This window comes from Bombina bombina, chromosome 1 (genome assembly GCF_027579735.1).
Source record: "Bombina bombina isolate aBomBom1 chromosome 1, aBomBom1.pri, whole genome shotgun sequence".
Lineage (NCBI taxonomy): Eukaryota > Metazoa > Chordata > Amphibia > Anura > Bombinatoridae > Bombina > Bombina bombina.
In genome coordinates, this window is record NC_069499.1 from 468,939,450 (window position 1) to 468,950,678 (window position 11,229).

Consider the following 11,229-nt stretch of genomic DNA (forward strand, 5'->3'; position numbering starts at 1 on the left):
TGCACGTGCATGTGAAGCATAGCTAGTTATTCTCAGTTCACCAGCATTTTAAATACTGTAGCTCCTCAGAGTGCCAGTGGGGCTTGTATCATGCCAGCAATTATCAAATTGAGTCATTACCAGATAATACAAGCACCTAAGGCTCTTTAAGCAAGTGCTGTGTTTAAAATGCTGGTGCACAGTACATACTTACATATGCTTTTGAAACAGTTATAGTTTTTATTAGAAGCACTTTTGCTAATACATGTATATTATAAAAATGCTTCTATTCAAAGCTGAAATGCATCCATGTGAATTCCAATTTTGTCTGGAATGTCCCTTTAATGTCCCTAGTTTTGTATCCACATACTTTTAATTTATCACATGGTCAGGGGATGTGCACTCACAAAACAAGAATTTAAAGACCAGGGTACTTAACCAAAGTACCAAAGACAGCACTTGCTGCATTTGAATAATAGCAAAATACCAAAGTTTTAATGTGAGGATTTCAGGCTTACATGCCTATAGTTTATTTTTCTAATAGAAAAATAGATTTTTTTGTAATGTGGTGTATTGTAATCTTTTATTAATTAATAACAAACAGATTAAAATAATTCAATTAAAAAAATTGACATGACTAGCAGGAAATATTGTTGACTACAATGGTACTTTGTTATTATTTATTATTATTATGTCATACTTTTATATTCCAATTTTTATTTATTTATCTAATTTGTTACTAGTGCATGGCTGTTGGTTTGTTTGTTTCACAGCTTTTTCTATGTATTGGCCCAGTGGAATCACAATCAATGGAGCCAAGTAGAATTTTACAACAATTTTCCACTCTAATCAATCAAATTTAGCATTTTGGCCCACAGAAGATAAATTATAAATCACTTATGGCTCCTTTGTAGAAATTAATCTTCTTTGAAATGTTAGCTCTCCTTTGTGAGATAGAATGTTACCCATGGAATTCCTCGTTTTTACATTTTAATTGGAAAAGCATTGATTTGACAAATAATTATCTGGTTTTAAAGTTGAATCAGAAATTCACAATTCAACATAAAGATTAGCTTTTTCCTTTTAAATAAAATTGTCATTTGTAGCAGTTATTTTTTAAATCTAACTATGCAAAAAAAATGCAAAAAAGTTAAACTTTAATAATATAAATACTGTACCTCTATTCCAATGTTTATAAATTTCATTAACATACTTTATTATACCTTTTACTTTCTGCAGGAGTTTATATAAGTAGCATATATTACAAAACATTTTTGTATTAAAAATGCTATTGTATTTTAATAATGAGTATTCGGTACTACAAATTTAAAGCTATAATAAGATTTATTGTTCCTTAAAATATAACAGACTTCAATATACGTGTCCTTTGTTTTTCAGCATACAGATATTATGATTATACTGTTTTACAGAGGTATCCAACCTTTTCATGCAGGTAGATGATTTCAAAGTTCTCCCTTTCATTCATGGGGTCTATGAACAGATTTTAGAAATGTTACTAAAAAAGGAAACAAAAATATAAATGTAATAACTAGTTCCAGCACATAATTAATGGGGGGCAATGAGCGGATTTCAGATAATCAGTGGTTGGAGTTGGGAAGACGAGAGGTGTGACTGAGGAATTATGGGTGTGTCTGGGAGGGGCAAACTGAAAGATTACAGATGTTTTTTGCATTTTATATACCCCACCAGAACCACCACTGTTACTAACGTAAGGGACCAGCCGTAAGGTTCTCCCTACTCCCTGGCTGTTAGTCAATGTCAGGTAAAGAGGTCCCCTAGCTTTGGTGAAGTTAGTAGTGGAGCTGAGGGATAAGGCAAATACATGGTCAGACAAGCAGAGTAAGCAACAATAAGGCAGTGTGGCACAAAATCAGATTTGCTGCAGCTGGCTGGCAGGTGGAACCAGAGAGTCCAAAAGCAATTGTACTGATCTGAGTAATAAGTGCAGTAATAGCTGAAGCCTACCTGTGGCTGAATGGTAGAGCTTCAGCACTAGCAACTGAAACCAACGTTCAAACCTTATGTAGATATTTCTACTAAACATGTGAGCGACAAAATGGTTCTGAGGCCATGGGGCCGAATTATCAAGCTCGAGCTTAATGCCCCATGTTTTTGGCGAGCCTTCTAATGACCGCTGCTCCATAACCTGTCTGCCTGCTCTGAGGCAGCGGGCAGACATCGCCAGAAATCAACCCTATCGAATATGATCGGGTGAATTGACACCCCCTGCTAGTGGCCATGAATCTGCAGGGGGCGGTATTGCACCAGCAGTTCACCAGAACTGCTGGTGCAATGATAAATGCCGAGATTGTATGCTATCAGCATTTATCGATGTGCAATATCGGATCATGTCCGCTCACATCATGATAAATAGGCCCACATAAGACTGTTTTTATAATGTCTTTTTTTGTTTCTTTGTTTTCCTGTTACAATCTTATGTGGAAAACAGAAGCTCAGTAGGAAAAAGTGCAGCCTTTTCACTAGTGATTCACATATTTATATCAACATTCAAATGCTTACTCTCAAACACTTTGATGTAAGTTTACAAAAACCAATGTTCAAATGTAATATTCAAATATTCAATATTTTGATTTATTCATTAAAATCTTAACATTGGATAAAAAATTGTACATTTTCCCTTCAATTCATATGTTTCTATTTAACAAATGTTAACAATCAGAAGGTTAAAACTGCCACCTTTACCAGTCCCTATAAATAGTATTACGACTGTACAATACAGGGAGTGAAGAATTATTAGGCAAGTTGTATTTTTGAGGATTAATTTTATTATTGAACAACAACCATGTTCTCAATGAACCCAAAAAACTCATTAATATCAAAGCTGAATAGTTTTGGAAGTAGTTTTTAGTTTGTTTTTAGTTATAGCTATTTTAGGGGGATATCTGTGTGTGCAGGTGACTATTACTGTGCATAATTATTAGGCAACTTAACAAAAAACAAATATATACCCATTTCAATTATTTATTTTTACCAGTGAAACCAATATAACATCTCAACATTCACAAATATACATTTCTGACATTCAAAAACAAAACAAAAACAAATCAGTGACCAATATAGCCACCTTTCTTTGCAAGGACACTCAAAAGCCTGCCATCCATGGATTCTGTCAGTGTTTTGATCTGTTCACCATCAACATTGCGTGCAGCAGCAACCACAGCCTCCCAGACACTGTTCAGAGAGGTGTACTGTTTTCCCTCCTTGTAAATCTCACATTTGATAATGGACCACAGGTTCTCAATGGGGTTCAGATCAGGTGAACAAGGAGGCCATGTCATTAGATTTTCTTCTTTTATACCCTTTCTTGCCAGCCACGCTGTGGAGTACTTGGACGCGTGTGATGGAGCATTGTCCTGCATGAAAATCATGTTTTTCTTGAAGGATGCAGACTTCTTCCTGTACCACTGCTTGAAGAAGGTGTCTTCCAGAAACTGGCAGTAGGACTGGGAGTTGAGCTTGACTCCATCCTCAACCCGAAAAGGCCCCACAAGCTCATCTTTGATGATACCAGCCCAAACCAGTACTCCACCTCCATTTTGCCGGGGTCTGAGTCGGACTGGAGCTCTCTGCCCTTTACCAATACAGCCACGGGCCCATCCATCTGGCCCATCAAGACTCACTCTCATTTCATCAGTCCATAAAACCTTAGAAAAATCAGTCTTGAGATATTTCTTGGCCCAGTCTTGATGTTTCAGCTTGTGTGTCTTGTTCAGTGGTGGTCATCTTTCAGCCTTTCTTACCTTGGCCATGTCTCTGAGTATTGCACACCTTGTGCTTTTGGGCACTCCAGTGATGTTGCAGCTCTGAAATATGGCCAAACTGGTGGCAAGTGGCATCTTGGCAGCTGCACGCTTGACTTTTCTCAGTTCATGGGCAGTTATTTTGCGCCTTGGTTTTTCCACACGCTTCTTGCGACCCTGTTGACTATTTTGAATGAAATGCTTGATTGTTCGATGATCACGCTTCAGAAACTTTGCAATTTTAAGAGTGCTGCATCCCTCTGCAAGATATCTCACTATTTTTGACTTTTCTGAGCCTGTCAAGTCCTTCTTTTGACCCATTTTGCCAAAGAAAAGGAAGTTGCCTAATAATTATGCACACCTGATATAGGGTGTTGATGTCATTAGACCACACCCCTTCTCATTACAGAGATGCACATCACCTAATATGCTTAATTGGTAGTAGGCTTTCGAGCCTATACAGCTTGGAGTAAGACAACATGCATAAAGAGGATGATGTGGTCAAAATACTCATTTGCCTAATAATTCTGCACTTCCAGTATATAACAAATACATCTTATCTTGTCCTTCCTTTATATAATAGCCAACTTTACTGACTAATTACTTGCTGAGTCTGTGATTTACCATAAATATTTGTAGCAGTCTCTGAAGAAAGTTAATAACTGTAGAGAAAAAAAACAGCATTCACTGAGCTACTTTTTATTTAAATTTCTCTCAAGCACTTTTTTCTGATACTGTAAGAACAAAAAACAACAACTTTGGGTAGGGTAGATGTAATACTGTGTTTATATTTCATCTGCTTCAGACTTTCATTCACAGCGAGTGGTTGTAAGTTTGCAAAGTGCTGACCCCAGAGGGTATCCTACTTGCAAAGAATAGTCCTATACAGTCTGAATTGTATCAAACTGATGCTTAATTTATTTGTTAACAGTGCCAGAGTTATTTTGTATTCAATGTTATTACAGAATTATTAGCAGATTATAATATCCCTTTGCTATAAAAAAGAAAGATCCCTTAGGGAGATTTTCCAAATCGGAGTGCCTCCCAATTCAGTTATTAGGATGTTTATATATATAATAATTGATAATATTAACAATATTATTATTAAATACACATTCAAATCTAACCATAATTAACAATTACTAAGTTCTGATAGGTGGTATTATGAACACAACAAATGATTATTGTGCAGATTAAACAGACAAAATTATGATGGAAATATAACAAATTTAATAGAACATTAAAGGGACACTGAACTCAAAAATTTTCTTTTGTGATTCAGATAGAGCATGCAATTTTAAGCAACTTTCTAATTTGCTCTTATTAACATTTTTTCTTCTATCTCTTGCTATCTTTATTTGAAAAAGAAGGCATCTAAGCTTTTTTTTTTTTTTGTTCAGTACTCTGGACAGCACTTTTTTATTGGTGGATGAATTTATCCACCAATCAGCAAGGACAACCCAGGTTGTTCACCAAAAATGGGCCGACATCTAAACTTACATTCTTGCATTTCAAATAAAGATACAAAGAGAATGACGAAAATTTGACAATAGGAGTAAATTAGAAAGTTGCTTAAAATGTCATGCTCTATCTGAATCACGAAAGAAAAAATTTGGGTTCAACCCAATTGTTTTTTACACTATACTATATTGATACAGTGTTATATTTAAAAAAACAGGTTCTGATTTGGTATTGAAAACAACATGCAATTATATTTTTTAGAATAGTTCAGAATAAACCAGTAGCATTAACCAATTACGCAATGTGATTTCTAAATAGCTAATTAACAAATTTAAATTTGTAATTACGAGCCAAATACTATAATTAAAAGAGTTTTACTATGATAATTCAACAATTTGGTGTCATTAACCAACTATGGACACAATATCTGATTAACAAATGGGGAGAATACAATTAGGATCCTTAAAGGCCACCAATAAGCGAGCGCTACGCAGGTGCTGACCCAAAATTAGGCCGGCTCCTAAGCTTAGATTCCTGCTTTTCAAATAAAGATGGCAAAAGAACGAGGACAAATTGATAATAGAAGTAAATTGGATAGTTGCTTAAAATTGCATGCTCTATCTTAATCATGAAAAATTCTGGGTTTAATATCCCTTTAACCAACACTGCAATTAAAGAGTTCTATAATAATGTATATACTGTAGATCAGCTGTATCTACCAATGGATACAATATGGCTAAACTTAAATACACCCCTTAAAAGGCCTTATAATAAATTACAACCAATCTAGCAGCACTCACTTAATAACCCTTTTCTTTCAATAGATAAATTAGTTTATTCCAAAATATTACGTTAACTCAACGACCAGGGAGATATTATTCAGGAAAATATCCACATATAAGATTTTAAATTACAAGTTTAAAACACACTTTTAATCACAATAATAACAAGGATTTCCTAGTGTAGATATACCAATACAGTTTTAAGGCCTTATACCAATATTACACATCTTTTGTGTTCTTTCTGCCCCCTCTCTTTTGTGCTCTTCTTCCCTCTCTCTTTTGTGCTCTTTCTGTCCCAACTCTTTTGTGCTCTTTCTTCCCCCTCTCTTTTGTGCTCTTTCTGCCCCCTCTCTTTTGTGCTCTTTCTGCCCCTTGTATTTTGTGCTCTTTCTGCCCCCTCTCTTTTGTGTTCTTTCTGCCCCCTCTCTTTTGTGCTCTTTCTGCCCCCTCTCTTTTGTGCTCTTTCTGCCCCCTCTCTTTTGTGTTCTTTCTGCCCCCTCTCTTTTGTGCTCTTTCTGCCCCCTCTCTTTTGTGCTCTTCTTCCCCCTTTCTTTTGTGCTCTTTCTGCCCCCACTCTTTTGTGCTCTTTCTTCCCCCTCTCTTTTGTGCTCTTTCTGCCCCCTCTCTTTTGTACTTTTTCTGCCCCCTCTCTTTTGTGCTCTTTCTCCCCCCTCTCTTTTGTGCTCATTCTTCCCCCTCTCTTTTGTGCTTGTTCTCCCTCTCTTTTACGCTCTCTCTTGCCCCTCTCTTTTGTGCTCTTTCTCCCCCCTCTTTTGCTCTCTCTCGCCCCTCTCTCTTGCTCTCTCTTCCCCTTCTCTTTTGCTCTCTCTACCCCCTCTTTTTCTCTCACTCCCCCCTCTTTTGCACTCTCACTCTAATGACCACGCCCACTCCCGATGGCCATGCCCTCATCATGCCTGCTCCGCACGGTCCTGCCCCAATCACCCACAATGTTGCCCGGCCCCGCTCACTCCCACCAACCGTTCTCACACTTGGCAGACAGTAGATCTGTTTCAAGGCCAGGTGTGTTTTTCCTTGTACTCTCTCTACTGTGCATGACAGCTTTGGGCAAACACACTTGGCATTTTATATTATAGGATAGTTTTATATATATATATATATATATATATATATATATACACACACATTAACTATATGAGTTATTTAGTCATTTCATGTGATATCAGATTGTCCAAACAAATGATATCCAGCTGCGAATATATATCCTGGTTGAGATACATAGGAGTGTAAACAGTTCCTTGCAATACAAATCCCATCCCCACTCTTGTTGACAACACAGAAGGGTGCTTGTATGGCTCATTCTGCCAACAGGTTAACATCCTGCCAAGGGTAACAGCGGGGGGGAGGGGGGGTTCCTGCAATCATAACCTTCAGTTCACAAGAGTAAACACGTTTCTAGTCAAAGGGCTCTATGTATTAAATGGCATGTGGACAACTTCTCAACATTAGAAGCTGTCCAGACGTCTTCGCTGCATATGGGCAGGGGAGCTATTCGTCCGCTGACCCACCCAATTGCGTGAGAGAAGGGACTGTCAATCACCGAGAGCAAGCAGCTCAGAGGTGGCAAATAATGTATATTTATATATATATATATATATGTATAAAGTTATAGATATATTTTTTACCAAAAAACATCATATATATATATATATATATATATATATATATATATATATATATATATACATATGTATATAAAGGTATAATATATATTTTACCAAAAAACATCATATATATATATATATATATATATATATATATATATATATATATTTAAAGGGAGAGTTTACCCAAAATTTGTCTCCCCTTTAAATTGTTCCCAATGATCCATTTTACCTGCTGGAGTGTTTTAAATTGTTTACAAGTAACTCCTTTACCCTCATTTCAGCATTTTAAATAGCTGATTTAGCATGTGGCATCCCAACCTACACTGAAAGTTTATATACTGAAGTCTAATCCTATTGATAATCCTATGTAAACACATCCAGCAAAAAGAGATTACACTCCCAGTGGGGTGCAGGATAGTTAAGTAATACAATTTTAATTTTCGATTGTTCTCTCTAAGTATCAAGCTTTGGTTTACAGACAAATATAAGATAAGGAAGCAAGTGTGTGTACATCAAAATGATAACATAATGAGATCTGATATTATCTGCAAGCTCAACCCATTTTTAATAGGTTGTGGTAAAATTACAAAACCAGCTAATTCTAATACACAAATAAACATTTAAATGCAATTTCTCATACGTTTTATACTCTGCAGCTGATATAACAAGTCACTGAAAATACATCAAGGGATTTTTTTTTACAGTATATTGCCCCTTTAAGAATAAATAGAACATTTTCTGCTATGTGATAAGCATTGGAAAGAGCAAATTCCCAAAAGCGCCAACCAAAAAGTTAGATAGACCCACTAATTAAAAATTCATAAATAAAATAAACACTTAAAATCGCAGGGTCTAATGCTCAATCTCAAAATAATAGTATAATCAATAAATACTTATACTTTATCCGGTAAAGAAATAAACTCTTACCAAATATGTATTCAAAAGACAGATCAAAGAATAAAACTAATTGTAGTTCATGCATACATAAAGTTCACAATTTTCCTCCACACTGTCCTGCTGCTCCTTTTATTCCACTGGTGTAGAATCCGTGGTTGCATAAACTGAAGAAAATCCCTGTCAAAAGACACAAGAAGACAGGACCGCAACTCCGTGCACCAAACAGTACACAGATGATCTAAGTGCAGATTTAAAACATTTTTAATAGATACAATACATGTATAAACATCCAAGCAAATAATTTCAAACTCACATCGTAACTCTCAAACATATGAGGTATGTAAACACATCATAAGAATAAAAGAGAGTACGTTCTACCACTGGTCTTCTCCTCTCTCTCTCCTGAGATATTCGATAGCCAGCGGGTGAGTCCTCTCAAAAGAAACCGGACCCTCTCTGCTCTCATGCGATAGACACTGTACTGTAATATGCAGGTACTAGCTTCCTCAAATTAATTCTGAATCTACTACCCTTCAGCTTGAGATCATGACCCCTTGTTCTTGAATTTTTCATTTTATGTAAAACACCCACAGTCTCAGTTGTACTAAGCCCTTTAACATACTTGAAAGTTGCTATCATATCACCTCTTTTCCTTCTCTCCTCTAAGCTATACATATTTAGGTTATTGAGTCTATCCTCGTAAGTTGTATTTTTTATACCGTGTACCATTTAAGTAGCCCTCCTTTGCAGAGATTCAAGTTTGTTAATATCCTTCTGAAGATATGGCCTCCAGAACTGCACACAATACTCAAGATGAGGCCTAACTAATGATCTATAAAGTGGCATAAGAACCTTACTATTTCTGCTGCAAATACCTCTACCAATACATCCAAGTCCTGTTCCTCATCTGTAACAGTCAGTAAAGTGTCATTTAGTCTGTAATTAACATTTGGATTTTTCTTCCCTAAATTAATTATTTTACACTTTGCTGTGTTAAACTTTAGATCCCAGTCATTTGTCCGAACCTCCAATTGTTGTATATCACTTCTCATTTTGTCTACCCCACTAGAACATCCACTCTGTTACACATTTTTGTATCATATGCAAACAGACATACTTTCCCCTGTAGCCCTTTGCTGATATCAAAGATAAATATGTTAAACCAAACAGGCCCCAGAACTGACACCTGAAGAACACCACTAGCAACAGCCCCCTCTGCTGAATGAACTCCATTTACTAAGACACTTTGGCCTAGATTTAGAGTTTGGTGTTAGCCGTCAAAAGCAGCGTTAAGGGGTCCTAACGCTGCTTTTTACCGCCCGTTGGTATTTAGAGTCAGACAGGAAAGGGTCTACCGCTCACTTTCTTTCCGCGACTCCAGGCTACCGCAGATCCCCTTACGTCAATTGCGTATCCTATCTTTTCTATGGGATTTGTCTAACACTAGTATTTGGAGTCTTGGAAGAAGTGAGCGGTAGAGCCTCTACCGACAAGAATCCTACTGCCAAAAAAGTCAGTAGTTAAGAGCTTTATGGGCTAACGCAGGAACATAAAGCTCTTAACTACTGTGCTATAAAGTACACTAACACCCATAAACTACCTATGGACCCCTAAACCGAGGCTCCCCCACATCGCAAACCCTCTAATAAAATTTTCTAACCCCTAATCTGCCGACCGGATACCGCCACCACCTACATTATAGCTATGAACCCCTAATCTGCTGCCCCTAACATCGCCAACACCTATATTATAGTTATTAACCCCTAATCTGCCCCCCCAACGTCGCCGCTACCTAACTACACTTATTAACCCCTAATCTGCCGACCGGACCTCGCCGCCACTATAATAATGTATTAACCCCTAAACCGCTGCACTCCCGCCTCGCAAACACTATAATAAATTGTTTTAACCCCTAATCTGCCCTCCCTAACATTGCCGCCACCTACCTACAATTATTAACCCCTAATCTCCAACCCGCAACGTCGCCGCTACTATAATAAAGTTATTAACCCCTAAACCTAAGTCTAACACTAACCCTAACACCCCCTAAATTAAATATAATTTTAATTAAACGAAATTAGTTACATTGTAGCTATTTTAGGATTTATATTTATTTTACAGGCAACTTTGTATTTATTTTAACTAGGTACAATAGCTATTAAATAGTTAATAACTATTTAATATCTACCTAGTTAAAATAAGTACAAAATTACCTGTAAAATAAATCCTAACCTAAGTTACAAATACACCTAACACTATCATTAAATTAATTAAATAAATCACCTACAATTAGCTAAACTAAAATACAATTAAATAAACTAATCTATAATACAAAAAAATAAACACTAATTTACAGAAAATAAAAAAATATTACAAGAAGTTTAAACTAATTACACCTAATCTAAGTCCCCTAATAAAATAAAAAAGCCCCCCCAAAATAATAAAATGCCCTACCCTATTCTAAATTACAAAAGTAATCAGCTCTTTTACCAGCCCTTAAAAGGGCTTTTTGCAGGGCATTGCCCCAAAGTAATCAGCTCTTTTACCTGTAAAAAAAAATACAACCCCCCCAACATTAAAACCCACCACCCACATACCCCTACTCTAACCCACCAAAACCCCCCTTAAAAAAACCTAACGCTAACCCCCTGAAGATCTCTCTACCTTGAGTCGTCTTCACCCAACCGGGCCGAAATCTTC